The sequence below is a fragment of the Pristis pectinata genome, chromosome 9, assembly GCF_009764475.1.
Source record: "Pristis pectinata isolate sPriPec2 chromosome 9, sPriPec2.1.pri, whole genome shotgun sequence".
NCBI lineage: Eukaryota > Metazoa > Chordata > Chondrichthyes > Rhinopristiformes > Pristidae > Pristis > Pristis pectinata.
In genome coordinates this window covers 20,910,441-20,929,929 of record NC_067413.1, presented here as the reverse complement: position 1 = coordinate 20,929,929, position 19,489 = coordinate 20,910,441, and positions in this window count along the sequence as shown.

Sequence of the window (19,489 nt, the reverse complement as noted above, 5' to 3'; positions counted from 1 at the left end):
GAAGAAACTTTGGTATCCAAAGAATGGTTCACATCTGAAACGTGCCACCACAGGGAATAGTTGAAGCAAGTAGCTCAGAAAAAAAATGAGGGGAAGCTGGACAAGTACATGTGGAAGTATGAGTTAGAGTGTTACCTGACACTCCATGTGAAATAATGAAAGATGGGAAGAAGTTTGAGAGAAGCCGGGATGCCAGCATAGATTGAATGGATTGAATGTTCCAGTTCAGTGCCACATATCCCATGTAATCTTTCAAATATACAAATCAGGAGGTACTGTTGAATTTGCACAGTTTCAGTGTCAGTAACTTCTGAAAATACTTGCCAACTCACGTGTATTTTCAGAATCATTGACTCCATTGCATTTAACTTTTCAATTTACAACAATGCTCTCTGATTTCTAAAGTATATATATTCACTTGAATATATAGTCACTTGAAGATGATTTTCCTGGCTTGTTTGCTCTCATCTCTTCTGCCAATTTCATAATTGTCTGAAAGGAATATCCATCTGAAACACCAAACCTTGCTTTGTGCCTTATTTTAAGGCTGCTGGCAATAGAGCTTTTCCAAAGTACTGCTCTGAGGATGGGTAGTTGGGTTGAGGACAGTGAAGTTCAAGCTTTTGAATCCTGGTATGGGCTCAACATCACAACATTTTAAACAAAATGACTATTCTGATATATTCTTTGTCAATATGACTAAAACAGTGATGACATGAACAAAATAAGATTGCAGAATATTTGTCCATCTCTCCCCATAGCAACTCCCCCCCCCCACCCCCCTCAACCCCTTCACTACGCAGACTCAGCGGTGCAGTCATCAAATTCATTTGAACATCCAAGACTTTAATTACCTTTGGAGTTTCAAATTCTGTTATTTGTCAAGTATTGATTCAGCCTTTGGAAGAGTTAATGGACATGCCATTAATTGCTTTTGCTCAGAGTCAGTTTTTGCACTGCATTTTAAAAACAAAACTTCTAATATTGAGTCTCACTTGAGGCTTTTTAATATTATACTTCCAACCTCTAGTTCATTAAGGAAGACAATACTATTTACCCTGAAGACAGCAATCAATGTTGAAAAGTTACAAATTTTCAAATCACAGATCTAATGATTGCACAATTTTTTTTTTGGATACTTTCTGGGAGGAACTTTACCATCCTTTCTTATCTAATATGGATGACAGAAGTCTTCAGACCTTCCAAATTAACACTGCTTTATGTATGCCTGGGTAGGCTCACATAAAATTACTTTGGATATACAGTACAGGAACAGGCTAACAAACAATCTGCTGGAGGAACTCAGTGGGCAGAGCAGCAAATGTGGGAGGAAAGGAATTGTTGACGTTTCGGGTTGAAATGCTGCATCAGGACTGCATCATCACCTCCAAGTCTCTTTTCTGAAGGAAAAGGTTATAGAGAGAAATACAGAATGGAACTAGGCCCTTCTGTCCATTGAGTGTACACCAAACATCAACCACACATCTTACGTTAATCCCAATTTTTATTCTTTCCCTATTCTCCTCAGTTCCCCCCAGTGTCTATCACTCACCTACACTAGGGGCAATTTACAGTAGCCAATTCACCTACCAACCTGCCTTTGGGATGTGGGAGGAAACCACAACACCTGGAAGAAACTCATACAGTCACAGGGAGAACATGCCAACTCCACACAAACTGCACCTGAGATCAGAATTGAACCCAAGTTTCTGGTGCTAGTATGCATAGTCTGTTTGAGCTTTCCTATTTGTCTCTCATTCCAGAACCAGTCCATGTAATTCTTTTGGTACTCCTTTTCTGCTGCTTCAATTGCCTTTTTTATAATTTGGAAACTGGAAATGTGCATAAGTCCTTTTGTGGCCTGACCAAAGTGCTCTCCTACTTTAATATAATTTTTGAATTCTTTACCACTGAAATACATCCCAGCACTTTCCCTCCATAGATGCTGCCTGACCTGCTGAGTTCCTCCAGCACATTTTGTATAGAGGCAGCGCTTCACCTGCAAGTCCGAGGGTGTCATTTATTGCATCCGGTGCTCCCAGTGCGGCCTCCTGTACGTCGGTGAGACCCAACGCAAATTGGGTAACGGCTTCGTTGAGCACCTTCGCTCCGTCTGCCACAACAGCCAGGACTTGCCAGTGGCCACCCACTTCAATTCCACACCCCACTCCCACACTGACATGTGTATCCATTGCCTCCTCTAATGCCATGTTGAGGCCAGACGCAGGTTGGAAGAACAACACCTCTTATTCTGCCTTGGGAGTCTCCAACCTGATGGCCTCAACATCGATTTCTCTAATTTCCTGTAACTCCATCCCTTTTTCTTCTTCCCCCCCACTCCTTTGTCTTCCCTTATTCCTGTGACTCCCTCCTCCCACCCAATGACCTGCCATTCTCCTCTTCTCCCCTCCACCATCTTTTATTCCATGGTCCACTGCCCTCTCCTACTGGATTCCTCCTTCTTCAGCCCTTTGCTTCTTCTACCTATCACATTTCAGCTTATAACATCTTTCCCCCACCCCCATCCCCACCCACCTACCTTCCCCCTCTCAAATGGACTCACCTATCACCTGAACTCACCTGAACTCACCTATCCTCTGCCTGTGTGTGCTCATCCCCTTCCCCCCACCACCTTATTCTGGCTTCTGCCCTCTTCCTTTCCAGTCCTGATGAAGGGTCTCGGCCAGAAACGTCGACTTTTTATTTCCCTCCATGGATGCTGCCTGACCTGCTGAGTTCCTCCAGCACTTTTTGTGTATTGCTCCAGCACTTTGTTAGTTTTGTCACCATTGGCTTGCAACACCTGTGTGTAAAAATTCGTTCAGCTGTATTGTTTGATCTCCACACCCACCTTCTCTTCTACCCTTTTTGTTTCTTGTATGCTGAGGAGTAGACTGGCTTTGTTTCTCCCAACCAAGATTGCTACTTCTCACAGGATTCTAGCCAAGTTGTTCCAATACAGTTACAACACTGGCATCCACCTGAAAATGTGGAAAAATTGTCCAAGTAAGTCCTGCCCACAAAAAATAGGACAAATCCAATCCAGCTAATTATAGTCCAAGCTGTCTACTCACCACCATCAGCTAAATAGCGGAACCTGTCATCGACAGTGCTATCAAGCAGCACTTGCTTGCCAACCATGTGCTCACCAATGCCCAGTTTGGGTTTTGTTAGCACCAATCTTGCTCCAGTCTCATCATAGCTTTGAACTAAATGTGGGTCAAAGTGTTGACTTCCACCATTGAGGTAAGAGTAACTATCATTGACATCAAGGCAGGATTTGATCCGCTCTGGCAACAATAAGCCCTTGTAAAACTGAAGCTAATGGGTGTCAAAGGGAAGACACTCCAATAGCTGAAGTCATACCTTGCACAAGGGAATATGGTTACTGTGGTTAGAGGTCAATCATCTCAGTCAGAACATCACTGCAGAAGTTCCTCAAGGCAGTGACCTTGGTCCAACCACCTTCATCTATTTCATTTATGACCTTCTTTACATCATAAAGTCAGAAGTGAGGATATCCATTGATAATTACACAACGTCCAATTCCATTTTCAACTCCTCATCAAATGAACCAGACCATACTGGCATGCACTAACACCCAGAAAAGATTCAGACATGGATTGATAGATGACAAGTGAAGTTTTGCCATAACAGTGCCAATTTAACCACCTATCCATGGCATTCATAGAGTCATAAAGTCAAAATGCAGAGAAACAGACCCTTCAGCCAACCATGTCTATGTCAACTATCAAGTACCTATCTATTACTAATCCCTTTTATCAGCACTTAGTCTATAGCCTTGTATGCCTTGATAATTCAAGTGCTCGTCCAGATGCTTTTTAAATGTCTTGAGAGTACTTGCCTCCACCACTTTCTCAGGCAGTATTTCCTAGATTCCAACCATCCTCTGGGTGAATAATTCTTTTCCTTGCATCCCTTCTAATCCACTTGCACCACAACTTAAAATATGCCCATTGGTTTTATACATTTCTGTTATGTGGGAAAGTTTCTCACTATCCACTCTATTTATAATCATTCACTCATGAATTTGTACACCTCAATCAGGTCCCTCCGCAGCTTCCTCCATTCAAAGGAAAACAAACACAACCTATACAGTCTCTCCTCATAACTGAAATGCTCCTGGTAAATCTGTTGTGGACCCTCCTCAGTGCAACAATCTCCTTCCTGTAGTGTTAGGACCAGAAATGTACACTGTATTCCAGCTGCGGCCTAATCAAAGTTTTATAAAAATGTGCCATGATGTCTATTCTTTGTACAGGGTAATGAAGACCAGCATCCCTTATCCTTCACATTATATCCCATGCCCTCAGTATAGGTCAACATCCCTTTGGCCTTCTTCCCTATCTTATAAACCTGCACTGCCATCTTTAGTGATCTATGGAGTACTACACCAAGATACCTCTGTTCTTCAATACTTCCAAGGCACTTACCAGTCATGGGGGATGTCCTACCTTCAGCAGATCTCTCAAAATTCATTACCTTGCACTTTTTGGGATTGAATTCCATCTGCCATTGCTCAGCTCAACCTACCAAATGATTTATATTGATTTGTAATGTAAGACTATCATCCTCACTATCAACAACACCACCACTTTTCATGTCATCTGCAAACTTGCTAATCATACCTCCTATATTCATATCCAAATCATTAATGTATATGACAAACTGCAACAACCTCCATACCAATCACTGGTCACAAGCTTGCAATCAGAAAAGTAACCCTCTACCATCAGCCTTTTATCTTCTATTACCAAGCCAACTTTGGAACCAATTTGTCAACTTGCCCTGGATCCCATGGCCTAGAAACCTTTGGACCAGCCTTCCACGTGGGACTTTATCAAAGGCCTTTCTAAAGTCCATATAAACTGCACTGCACTCAGTTTATTTTCTTCCCTTTCCAAAATCTTAATCAAATTAGTCAAACAGGATCTCCCACCAACAAAGCTGTGCTGACTGTCTCTGATCAACTGCTACCTTTCCAAGTATGGATTAATTCTGTCCATTAAAACTTTTTCCAATAACCTCCCTGTCGCTGACATTAGACTTATTGGTCTGTAATTACCTGGCTTATTCCTGCTGCTCTTCTTGAATTAAAGTATTACAAAAGTATCACTGCTCAGAAAGTAAATATATTTTGGAAAAGAAAGAAATAGATAAGATGGACAATGAAAGTCGATCATTCAAAAAAAAGGCCCAATAAACATTTACTGTAAATCAGCACTTTAAAACTCAATGCAACTTGTTTTTATCTTCCGATAGAATGATCACAACAAAATGAATACTAACTAGGGCAGAATTTATGTACTTTTTGTAACAAATATGTTGCAAAGTTTCTCTGCAAATTCTGATTACAAAATGGTAAAGTGACCTGTCAGAGAGATTTATACTATGCTTATTTTGTAAATCTTGAAAAGCTGTTCACCAGAAATTCTGAACAGCTGTGTGCATTGAAAACATTTGACATTAGGCTCTTGCACATCTTTCAGATCCATAACTGATTGCAAAGAGGGATCAAACCATAAGCTTACTGACCCTCAGTACAAATGACCAACTGGTGATTTGATTGAGGCACTTAAAACGTTAAAGGGGTTAAATAGGATTGTAACAGAAAATTATTTTTTTCTGTTCGAGAATTTATGTAAACTCTGCAATTCAGAAGGAAAATCCAAAATTCTCTCCTCAAAGGTTGGTGATATTAAAACATGGAGCTTGGTTAAGGGTATAAAGATATTGCAAAGCTCAGTCAGTGAATGGATGAGGTGCAGATCATTCACAATCTAAATGAATAGTTGATCAGGCTTAAGAGGATGAATAGCCTACATTAGCTTCCACGGTTGCAAGTGTGAAAGGCAGAAATTCATCTATCTCCTGTTAAAGGTTTGTTAATTACTAGTGGTGTTTTGTGGAGGTAATGGAAAAGCCACAAAAAGCAATAACTGAGATTTTTAGTTCCATTTCGTGATGTATCGCAAAACTAACATAGGACATGTTGGACCAGATATGAACATGATGGGATTCATATTAGACAGTCCACCTGTAATACCTTGTGGCCATATTTTATCTGTGAACATGAGAGGTCATCATAGCCGAGACAACCTTGCCCTCACCCTATACTCTCCTGTGTAAATTTGTACATTCTGAATACTCAAACAACAAGGTAATACAGTTGGAATCACCCTGTATTTTAAAAGGGTCATTAATTGCAGTTGGCTGAATATCTGACCTAAACTTTTTTCAGCACCTCCTGATATTAATGAAGAGTGAAATATTTTTCTTTTCTCCTTGATTTTTTTTCTCTCCTTTCTTAAAGTGTTGACTATTGGAGTATATTTGGATGTTTCCCATTTTCCTACTCCAATCTTGACAAAGTGTCCATTAATCATATAAGAATCTTGTATTTATAAAGCACATTTCAGGATATCGCAAAGCTTTATGGCCAATGATGTACTTCTTAAAGTTTGGTCTTTAGGAAATAGGGTACCACTGTAGCACTGGTATATCCTCTTGCCAACATATGTTTATAATGGGCCAGGATTGAATTACTTATTGTTCTGCAAGAGTCTGATAACAGACCAGAATATGGCTTTATACTTTTCCTGAATTTGAGAGATTATTATAGTTTTGATGTAACAGCTGACACCATAATACCCTTTTTCTACCTCTCTATGCTACAACCGTCTCGCGGGTCAATCTGCCAGTGTCCAATTAGGCACAACTTCTGGTGATTGGCCAAGTCAACCTTTTCTAACTGGTGTACCTTTGTGGTTGAGAGGTCATATTTTTAAGTTAACCCTCCCCCCATCCACCACCACCATCAGCCACGATGATGCGTAATTGGTACCGGTATTGGTTTTTGTAGCTCATTGGTAATTGTACCTTTCCCTTTGATTTTTCATTGGGCGTCACACTCCAACGCCCTTACTCCCCTGGGATGAGTAAACAGGAAGTTAGTCTGAGTTACCCCCCTGCCCTATTGTCTGTCTTAGTATCTGGTGCACTCTCAATGTGGAAAGTACATGCAATTGAGTTGCACCTCAAATTGGCAATTATGGTGCGTTATACAGTTATAGCGAGGTTACACTTCAAGCAAGAAACCCAGTTACAATGAAGTTAACATTTCATGTAGGAGAACATAATATCATTAGGTCAGTTATTTATGTAAGCTGGGTTGCACCCTTAGTGGGAAGTTAGCTCCAGTGAAATTATGCTTTAGGTGAATAGATACAAATTCCAAGACCACCTCATCCCCACCTTCCTCTTCAGTTGTACAGTCTCTATTTGATTTTTGTTGTTGAAATAGATTGGATTAACCACTGTTTTGTTATTGGAACGCCCTTCTGTGAACAGACCAAACCTTGACATGCCCTGGATTTTGATTGAAGTAGTTCCTGTATTTGTCTGCATTTTGAAGTGCTGTTTAATGGACTTCAGCTCAACAATGATCTGATCATTTAACATTTCCAAAGATTTGAGGGATGAATCCAGATATTTTGGAACCAAGATTATCAATGTCTTGTGAATCAAAGATTTACCACAGGGGGTTCAGCAAAGAAAAGATTAGATTCAGGAAATACATGTTGGTCCTCTCTTGTTTTTCTTTCTTCACAAAAATTGTTAATTTACAGAGCCATCCTGGATTTCTTAAGAATTGTTGGGATATAAAGTTTTGGTCAATTTCTGAATAAGTATGCCACAAACTGACGACTCTGCTAATGTCGGTACAGTTAACTATACTCTTTCCATAGATATGGCTACAGCACATAGTAGCTCCAATAAACAACAATGTGATACTGACCACGTAATCTGTTTCTCATAATGTTGGGTGAGGATAAATATTAGCAAGGGTGGGAGGGGGGGGTGGGAATTTATAAGGCCGAATGTGGACATCTTAATGAAAATTCAGCACATTCAGCAGAAAACACTCATACAGTACTCCACAGAAGTGTAGGACAAGACTGTTGTGTTCGAGATTAAATATCAAATACCTCAGGACATGCATTTAAGGTGAGGGGGGAAATTCAATGGAGATGTTTAGGGTAAGTTTTTTACACAGAGAGTAGGAGGTGTCTGGAAAGGGCTGCTCATGGTAATGGTGGAAGCAGATACAATAGTGGTGTTTAACAGCTTTTAGGTAGACACATGAATATGGATCATGTGCAACCAGAAGAGATTTAGTTTAATTTGGCATTATGTTTGGCACAGATATCGTGGACCAAAGGGCCTGTTCCTGTACTGTACTGTTCTATGTTCCATGAGTCTTTTGACTGGGACAGGACTTCATAATCTTCTTCCAAGAGGTAAGTGTATAATCACCTGAGCTACAGCAGTTATGATGTGATAACCATTAATGTACTAACAGTGGAGTTTGCTTGATCCCACAAAAGATGAAGGTTCTGGGTGATTCAGATTTTCATTGGTCGAAAGGAGATTAAACTAATTCCAGTTCTCTCTGGTCTGGTTACAAACAAATCTGACTTCAATGTGATAATCCTCGACATTTAAACTGATGGTGAGTACCTCAGGGTGACTACCACAGAGACTCACTCCCTGTTCCACAAGGTTGTGGGAAACATTCGGCTTGTGATTTATTTTTTCTAAAGCCTTTGTTGTTGGAGTTTGTCTGCTGAGCTGGCTGCGGAAGAGAGGCCGCCAGTGATCAGATCAGCTCACTAATGGATAAAGTGCCAATATAACAATACTGCCTTCAGGAATAGAACATAGAACAGTACAACACAGGAATAGGCCCTTCAGTAGTTAAAGTAGTAACTTAACAACTAATTAAACTAATTCCTTCTGCTTACGCAATGTCCATATCCCTCCATTCTCTAAGATCCTCTTAAAGGCCTCTATCGTATTTGCTTTCACTGCCACCATTCCTGGGACCCACCACTCAGTGTAAAAAATCTTGTTCCGCACATCCCTTTGGAACTTCCCCCCTAATCCTGAATGCATGCCCTCTCATATTAGAAATGTCAACACTGGGTGAAAGAAACTGGCTGTCTACTCTATCTATGCCTCTTATAATCTTATAAAGTTGCACCATCTCTCTTCAGCCTCCGCCGCTCCAGAGGTAACAACCCAAGCCTGTCCATCCCCTCCCCATTGCACATGCCTTCTAATCCTAGCAGCTTCCCAGTAAACCTCTTCTGCATCCTCTCCATATCCTTTGTGGAGGGCTGTGGCTGTCATGTGACAGCACTGCCCATTACCTGGTCGAAAGACACACCACTGTCAATCAAGGTCTGTCTCCACCCCACCCATCAGTGCACACCTGACCATCAGCCCCTTTAAGCACCTTTGCACTTTCACCTCGAGTCATTGGCCTTTTGTGATCGATTAGCCCCTGCTGGCACCGGACCATTGGCCTTTTTGAACTACCCGGGCTGGACCCCCCCCCCCCAGCCCTCCAGCCCTCCAGCACTATAAAGAGTGCCACATGTGCCTGGTTCGTTCTTTTTGATTGCTCTGAGGAACCATGAAACAATGCTGGAGGGATCGTTGGTAAGGTGTGCACTTCAACAGGGTTAGGAGCGTTCTAAGTTAGTATTCCTGGTAGCGTAGGGCCATGCCTGCACTGAGTCAAGGGGTGGCGGGTATCATATTGCTTTTCCTTGATTGTTTGTACCCAGTTCGTTATGTGTGCGTGTGTGTATTTTACCCTTGTTGCGATACTCCCCACGCTCGCTATCACCGGTGCGTGTATATGTGTGTGTTGCCCCCATTACCTTTTCCCCACATTTGTCTTTGTAAATAAATCATATATCTCTAAGACAGCATTCAGAGTCCTTGTCCTTGACCTTGAATCTGTTTCACAACAATCCTCCACATCCTTCATATAATGGGGTGGCCAGAACTGAATACAATGCTCTGGATGTGACCTAACCAGAGTTTTATAAAGCTGCACTATTGCACACGTTGCATGCAGCAAGGAGTAATGAGTTTCAGTTCATTACCCCCTCAGTAGATGAAAGGACTGCGGCGCTAAATGTGGAGCCATTTAAGCTTTTGAGTCAGTTGGTGTTTCAATACAAACCACCCCTTAGCACTGCCTTGACATTGTATCATGGACTGTGCCCTTCCTCACCCAACCCATTCTAGAAATAGAGATGGTCTGAAGAATGGAATCACAAACTGATGCACAATGTTCCTGTCCTGAGGTGATTGTAGACAATTCGCAAAAAAGAGGCAGAAAATGCTGGAAACACTCAGCAAGTCAGGCAGCATCTATGGAGAGAGAGAAAGATAACATTCCAAGTCTCAACCCTACGTCAGAACAGTTCACAAGTTCTCTTAAGGAGCCTTCTGATTCGTTATTTTATTTAACATGGTGCAATCCAGCACAATACCCAAAGGTATTGTCTCTTTATAGAATCAACTAAATATTGCAATTTGGGAACTCGGGAGAGGGATGAAAATCAGGAACTTGTTCCCACAGAGAGAAGTGGGGAACGGCAGTGATCAGTTTAGGAACAAAATCGACAAACACACGACAGATAGAAAGGGAGGGTGTTAGGATGCTGGTGTGAAGCAGGGACAGCAGCATGGGGACCAGTGAGGCCGAAGGTCCTGTTGCAACGCTGTACATTCAATGGGTTCAATTCCCGCCACTGTCTGTAAGGAGTTTGTACGTTCTCCCCGTGTCTGCGTGGGTTTCCTCCGGGTTCTCCGGTTTCCTCCCACGTTCCAAAGACGTACAGGTTAGGAGTTGTGGGCATGCTACGTTGGCACCAGAAGAGTGGCGACACTTGCAGGCTGCCCCCAGAACACTTTCAGTAATGCAAAAAGATGCATTTCACTGTGTGTTTCGATATACGCGTGACTAATAAATAAATATCTTATCTTATAATTTGGTATAGGGAGAGGAACCAAAATGGTCTCCTGCATGGGGTCTGTCGGGTTGTTGAGTATAAAAGTTGGGAATTCATACTGTAGCTACATAACCCTTTGGTTAGGCCACATTTCGAGTATTGCATGCAGTTCTGGTTGCCGCATTGCAGGAAGAATGTGGAGGCTTTGGAGAGGGTGCAGAAGAGGTTCACCAGGATGTTGCCTGGATTAGAGTGTATTACCTATAAGGAGTGTTTGGACAAACTTGGATTGTTTTCTCTGGAGCCCTGGAGGCTGAGGGACAACCTGATGGAAGTATATAAAATATGAGAGGCATAGTCAGGGTTTTTTCCTCAGGTTGGAAATGTCAAATACTAAATGGCATAGGTCTAATGTGAGAGGGGGAAAGCTTAAAGGAGATTTGTGAGGCAAGTTTTTTTTTATACAGAGAGAGGTAGGTACCTGGAATGCACTGCCACGGGAAGTGGTGGAAGCACATACAACAGCAACATTTAAGAGGCATTTAGACAGGCAGGAGAACAGGTAGGAAATGAAGGGGTACAGACCACGTGCAGGCAAATAGGATTAGTTTAGAATGGCATCATAGTCAGCACAGACATGGTGGGCTGAAGGACCTGTTCCTGTGCTGTGTTCTAAATGTTGTCAGCATTTTTCACAGAAATAAATAAAGATTGCATCACTTTTACTTCACTTTGGCTTTCACCATAAAAGCACTTCTGCCCCCACACTGTTCTTGACATTAAGTGCTGGCATTCTGACCTTACTGATTCTTTGGACCGGAGTCTTCTTATGCCTGATCTACTCAAGTTTGATAGAACGGGAGATGAATTGGATAAGAAAACAAGCAAATGGACAGAAATGAAAAAAAAAATGATCAATGTAAGAAAGGAAAGTGTCAAAAAGTAGAACAAAAGAAGGGGCAACTGAGGGTTTAGAAGATTGCTAGCCGTAACAAGGGGAATAAGTGCGCCAACTGGTACTAAACGGGCTGGAAGTACTCCGTCAGTAGAGAACTGAATGAAGGATGTTGCCTTTATGAGTTATGTGCAAAATAAATAAGGGTCACTATGAGTTCAAATGCTGGATTTGGTGTGGGGGAGACTGACTGTTTGGAGAGAAGATATTCTGTTTGCTTTGTGTTTTCTTTTTCAGATTAAACCTTTTTTAATTGTGAGTTATAAGAGTACTTAAAATGAGCAAACTCTTTCAATATTTAAATGCCCTGGGGAGGCCCTAAACCCATTAGAAATGCACTACCAATCTTATAGCTTCAATATTTGGATTTTCTCCTTTGGGCTTTTTATGCATTTACATTTTATTTTCCTCTGTGATAACGAGGAATAATGTGTGTACCTTAAAGTGTGACACTTATGTAACTATTTCATTTCATGTGCTATTGGCTATAATCAGCACTATCCACTTGCTGTCAGATTTTGGGGTGTACATCAGTTTTTTATGAAATCAATGCTATATTTCTGAATTGATGTGAACTACTCACTGGATAAACTCACTGCAGAAAGCCAGCATTAGCATAATGCTCCAGACGAATTGCAGCATATGAATTGAAGGTAATGCTGGAAGATAAGGAAAATGAAATAATTAAAATCTCTCTGAGTGTATCCAATAATATATGTGAAAGATTGCTGAATTTTCATTTTGTTTTGATGTGAAGTAACAAAACAATGAGGTGCAGCAGAGGCAACTTTGACAGCACTAGGTATTTCACAAATTCAATCCTGAAAGACTTGAAGATGTTCAGTGGACAAAAATTAAAATATTTGGATGCTAGAAATCTGACATTAGTACATAAAATGCTGGAAATACTCTCCAGGGCAGGTAGCATCTTTGGAGAGAGTAAAAGAGTTGGTATGATAGGTCATGGTAGAACTCAACTGCATATAGTCCCCTAGTCAGTAAAATTCCCAACATTACCCTTTGCTTTCTGCTACCAGGCCAATATATTAACCAAATTTCCACTTTCCTATGATTCCCGTGGGTTTTTACAATGAAAACCAGTTTTTCAGGACTGGCATCAAATTAGAGTTGCATGAGAACTGATGTCATCAACTGCCTACTCTGTTTATTTCTGGTGTGTGCACCCAGCATATACGTTACCACACTATCTTGTTTTCTGAAGTCACTTGTCATGCTAAATATGCGCACTTGTGAATCACAACTGAAATCAAAAGCATATCAGATTCAAAGTCCTTGGAAAGATGAAGTGATGCAACCCAAGTTTGTCATCTTTGTCAAGAACATTGTTCAAGCAAAGAATGCCTGATTGAGTAACTGCTTTCCTGAGATCTGCAAACTTCAAGGTTAAAATCAAGCATTATTTCCTGTTCTAATAATTAGATTACATTGCCAAACTTTTGTAAACACGTACTGCATTTTTTTTTGAATTGGAAACAACAGACAAGAAACACATTACACTAATTGGTTATGCAGTAACTATAGTAACCATTAAACCTCATTAAAAAGCACAACAGATTTCAATCAATCAGTTTTTCTCTCTATCCATGCAGCAAAGCTGCAGCAGCATTTGTAAAATGCTCAACCAGTGGCTGAACATAAAATTAAGGAATAGATTAGATTATACTGATAAAGTAAACTAGAAGAAGATGTAATTTGTTTTGGGTAAGCAGATGTGCAAGGCAAGAATATAAGTATGCAAATAAAATGACATTATGGTTTACATATTAAATTGAATGTGAGAGTATGGATTTGTGTGTGTGTGTGTGTGTGTGTGTGTTTGTGCATGTACATGCACTTGCACACCACATACATAATAAATGATAAATTGGGAAAAAAATCAATGTTATAAGATTACTAGGCTTGGAGAATGTCCCTGAACTAATTCATTTTGTGATTAATTTAATGAGGAAACTCCAAGTAGACGATGACATAATAAAGAAAATTAAATAGAGTGGGAAAGAAATTGGGTTTATTAGTACCCTTATTTAAGTAGGAGAAGTTTTAAAGTGGTTGTGGTATGTGTGCATTCCTCTGGTTACATTGCTTGGCAAGAATGTTGACATTTCCTCAGTAAACATTTGCCAGATGCATGCATTCCATGATGTAACTCAGCACATAACCATAATTTGATAGAAATGCTGCAGTTTTCAGCTCAAACCTTCAGTGGGCATCCTCTCTTAATCCTACATAACTGAACACAGATTTATCAGCAAAATGGACCCCAAAATGTGCTACATCAAAGGTTCATCAAGGTTAGTTGCTTCTTAGATTCCTCTGGTTGTTGCTGAAATTCCACCAGTTTATGATGCTTTCAAGATTTGTTTTAAGCTGTTGCAGTCAACATGGAGTAGTGTGTGGGCAAGCAAGAACATCTTCCTGACTCCAAAGCTGACTTCTGGGCATCATCTCACTAATAAACCAATAGTCTACACTATCAGGTAATGCCTGATACTGTGGCAGAAGTTATGGAGTCATACAGCATGGAATCCTGCCCTTCAGCGTGTCTTGTCCATGCTGGTCATCAAGCACCCATCTACACTACTCCCATTTCTCCTCTCACATCCTCATCATCCCTGCCCAAGTTCTCCTGCCACCCACACCTACAGTCACAGGAAGAAACTGCAAACTCCGCATAGACAGCACTCATGGATCAGGATCAAGCCTGGGTCGCTGGAGCAGTGAGGCAACAGTGCCAACCCCTGTGTCACTGTCCCACCCCCATTCTGCCATGTTACCTTCATTCTACAGATATCCACGATGCCATGTATATTTCTGTAACATGATTGGGATTAGTAGACGACACAAAGATTAGTGATGTTGTGGATAGCATAGAAGACCACCGAAAGATAGAGCAGGATATAGATCAGTTGCAGATATGGGCAGAGAAGTGGCAGATGAAGTTTAATCCAGGCAAGTATGAGGTGGTGCACTTTGGAAGGTCCAACGCAAAGGGAGAGTACACAGTTAATCAGAGACACAAAAATTTCTGCAGATGCTGGTATCTGGAGCAATATACTAAAAGTGCTATGGCAGGATCCTTAACCACATTGATGAACAGAGGGATCTTGGGGTCCAGGTACATGGCTTCCTAAAAGTACCCGCACAGGTTGATAGGGTGGTAAAGAAGGCATATGGCATGCTTGCCTTCATTAGTCAAAGCATTGAATTCAAGAGCCAGGAAGTTATGTTACAGCTTTATAAAACTCCAGTTAAGCCCCATCTAGAGTACTGCGTTCAATTCTAGTCGTCTCATTTTAGGAAGGATATGGTGGTTTCAGAGAGGGAGCAGAGGAGGTTTACCAGGATGCTCCCTGGTTTGGAGGACATGTGTTATGAGGAGAAGTTGGACAAGCTGGGGCTGTTTTCTCTCGAGCAGTGGAAGCTGAGGGGAGGTTTGATAGAAACTTATAAAATTATGGAAGGCATAGAGTAGAGAGCCAGTATCTTTTTCCCAGGATTGAAATGTCTAGTACTAGAGGGCAGGTATTTAAGGTGAAAAAGTACAAAGGAAATGTGCGAGGCAAGTTTATTACACAGAGAGTGGTGGGCACCTGGAATGAACTGCCAGGAATGGTGGCAGAGGTAGATAGCGTAAGAGAGTAAGAGACTCTTAGATAGGCACATGAATATGCAGAGAAGGGAGGGATATGGTCAATGGGTGGGGAAGAGGAATTAGATTAATTAGGTATCATTGGTTTAATTAATTCAGCACAACACCATGGGCTGAAGGGCCTGTCCTGTGCTGTACTGTTCTGTGTTCTATGTTCTAAGGTGAAGGGCATATGAGTAAATATGGGGGATGGGGCTTTTGCATTTGTGAGCTCATTAATTTTGTAAGATGAGGAGCAAGTGCAATGTGAGAAGGCGGTCTGAGGTTCCGACATCTTCAATTGATTCAGCCCAGCAGCTGACTGTTGGCTCAGCAATTGTAATTCTATTGCCATTCACCCATGCCTCCTCTGGGAAGCACAAAACATGCCATTTGTTCAGCTCCCCCTTTCATTAGCTCCTGCTGTCCACATAGTGTACTTCCTTAATTTGTGTGTGAGGGGAAAGTGCTCCAGCAAGTGTTGTAGAGCTAATTTGGGTGACATGGTAGCCATCAATGAAAATAGCTGACAGTGTATGCAAGCTGTGAGATGTAAGACTTGTAACAGAGTTACCTGTGTGAGGAAATAATTAAACATATTTATGTTTGTGTGAGATCTGGTTGATAGAAACCATTGGATGTTGAGCGAAATGGCTGTGGTGAATTGAGTAGCATTTGAGGCTTGTGGTGTTGTTTGGTCAATGATATCTGAGGGTGCACTCATTAACCTTAACAACATGTGCAGGTTTGTTGAATAATTGCATGTCAGTTTTTTTTATTCACCTTTTGGAATGTGGGCATCACTGGCAAAGTGAACATTTACCATCCGTCTCTAATTGCCTTTGAGAAGATGGTAGTGAGCTGCCTTTTTAAAGCACTATGGTACCTGGTGAACATTTTCCCTCAGTACTGTTGAGTAGGGAGTTACAGGATTTAGACCCAGTAATGATGAAGGAATTAGTTTCTTGGTGTTAGATGTTGTGAGTGTTGGAGGTGTTTTTGTGTAGCTGAGGCAAGTAACTGTAATGAGTTTGTAGGTGGCACATACTGCAGCCACTGTGTCGAGTGAATGATACTAAAGGTGTCAGATGGGTTGCCAATCAAGTGACCTGCTTTGTCTTGGCTGGTGTTAACTTCTTGAGTATTGTTAGAGCTACACACAAATGGAGAGTATTCAAGCTTGATATATAACAGAAAGATTTGGGGTGTCAGGAACTGAGTCACTCATTACATGACACCTCACTCTAACCTGTTGTTATAGCCATAGTACATATGTTGCTGTTCCAGTTAGTTTTATGGTCAATAATGGCCTTCAGGATGTTGATGGTGGGGAACTTGGTGATTGGTAATGCCATTGAAATGTTAATTGAGTATACTCTCCCTTGGTGCAGTTGTACAGCCAATAGAACATCCTCCTTACAGCTCCAGTGACTCAGGTTCAGTCCTGATCTCTGGTGTTGTCTGTGTGGAGTTTGAGTACTCTCCCTGTGACGGTGTGGTTTCCTCTGGTTGCAGCAGTTTCTTCCCACATCACAAAAACATGCAGGTTGATGGGTCCAATTGGCCACCGTTAATTGCCCTACAGTGTAAGTGAATAGGAAAATCTAGAAGGAGTTAAGAAGAATGCTGGGAGAATAAAAAAGTGAGATTAGTGTAGGATTAGTGTGAATGGGTGCTTAATGCATGGTGTAGATTTGATGGACCAAAGGCCCTTTTCCATTCTCTGTGACTCTAGGATAATGGACAGAATACAAAATTAAGACAAGATTTCTTTATTAGTCACATGTACATCGAAACGCACAGTGAAATGCATCTTTTTGCATAGAGTGTTCTGGGGGCAGCCTGCAAGTGTGGCCACACTTCCGGTGCCAACATAGCATGTCCACAACTTCCTAACCCATATGCCTTTGGAATGAGGGAGGGAACTGGAGCACCCGGAGGAAACTCATGCAGACATGGCGAGAACGTACAAACGTACGGACAGCGGCCGGAATTGAACGCAGGTCACTGGCGCTGTAATAGCGTTATGCTAACCACTACACGACCGTGCCTGCCCTACATTATACAACATGGGACAACAAAGAGACAAAAGATCATATTGCATGAAGAATAATTACTAAAAGAAACCACAGGAAAGAGATGAAAGTCTGAATGAAACCAGACATTGCGGATTAGATGACAGTCATCTCGATCAATTGTTTCTGCAATGCTATTCATAGATGTATCAATGCATTCTTAGCATTTTTCAGTGGTACTTGGCTGGCAGTGTGAGCTGGAGAAGATGCAGACGAGCATCATTTCCAGTCTGACAATTTTCTGTGGGTTGTTTTTCAACATTTCTCCTTGAAAGGGGCTGATTGATGATTAAGCCTGGATTCACAGGTGCTAAAGATGCTTGGTATTCATTCAAAGTGACCATCATGCAGGTAAAACAGGGGGAAGACACCCGTACAGAATAACAGATAAAACCTCACTTGAAGCAAAATAAGGTGGATGAGACCCATGATATTTAACAGCGAAGTCAGAATTTGATTTTAGTCTGTGAGTTACTGATAATGGTTCCACCTATGACTAAGAGCTCGTCTGTGGAACACAGTGGAAAATTATATGTTACTGCAGGATTAAAAGCCCAGCGGAATTCAAAAGTGAGCACAGCAGGGAAAATTGCTCAGGGACAGGAGATTCAGATATTACAAAGTCTAAAGGGTCAGTTTTTCCTTGATTTAGAGAAAATCAGCAGTCAAATGTGGAAAACTACTGTGTTTTGTTGTGAATAGAGTGTAGCTTTGATGACAACCCTCTCCCTGCTTTCGTTCTTTTAAACATCAGAATTTGCCTCAGACAAATCCACAGTTTGGCATTGATCTTTCAGTTTGCTGAACCCCTACCTTTGGAAGTACAACCAAAGGACATTGAACTGCTTGGGTTGGTGAGGCTCAAGTATCAAAGGAGAACAGGTTGGAATGAGGCAGATAAGGAAACAAGAGTACCACACTGTACACGGCTCTGAACTGAGAATGTTTTAATGACTTTAACAGGAGAGGTGAAATGAGGGAAATAAGCAACATTTAGAAAGAATGCATTGTGCAAAGCGTTTGTCATTACCACCCTTTGTCAAAGTGAAAGTTATATTTACATTTTATTATCTATGAGGCAGCATGTTGAACCCTGGGCTTCATCTGATAAAGTTCAGTCCTTGATGACCTGTGCCTTTCAAAACCCTATTGACTCTCAATGCATAGTGCATTCAAACTTCACTGCACTCTTGATGGGATGCTTTCTGGTAATTGATCTTTGGTGCCTCTAGTAGTTCTCACTGGTTTTTCAAATAGTGTGTGAAGAGAGAAAATCTACAGGCAGGGCCCCAAACACCCTTTATATGAGGATAATCAACTGAAGCTCTCCAGATAGAGGCTCCCAGAAGGAGTGGGAGTTTGAAAGGCTTGAAGTTTTTCATTTCATGTGGCATATTACGTGTCTCCAACCAGACTATGAAGCCTGTTTGTCACACCTATTAAAAGTGCAATGGATTTAGCTATACAACCAACCAAGTTAATCTTTCTTTCTTTGTTTTTCTTCTAGTTCTGCCTTACAAATGTAAGAATTGCAGCAGGCTCAAGAATCAGGTATCTCTGATCGGTAGCACTCACAATCTCGAGGTATCATTAACTCAATCCCTGTCATACACTAGCTTATAGACCACCACTTTGGGGGTGCCAGGATGTGGCTGGGGAGGGGAGGCAGAGTGGTGGTTGAAGAGGAATGAAGGAGTGAGGCAGATGGGAGTACACAAGGTGATACACAACACATAAATGGACTAAAAGGGTAAGGGGAATGATGAAGAGGATATTGCTCATCGTAGAATCAGAAGACTTTTGTTCTCGAGTGAAGAATCCCTTGTCTCTTACTTTTTATGGAAGAATGCTTTCAAAATATTAAATAGACTTGCAGACACTGAGGATAGTCATCAGGGACAGTAAGTGGACAAATCTATTACTTGCAGAATAAGGAAGATACATTTCACAATCACAGTTCACACTAAAGGAATCTATA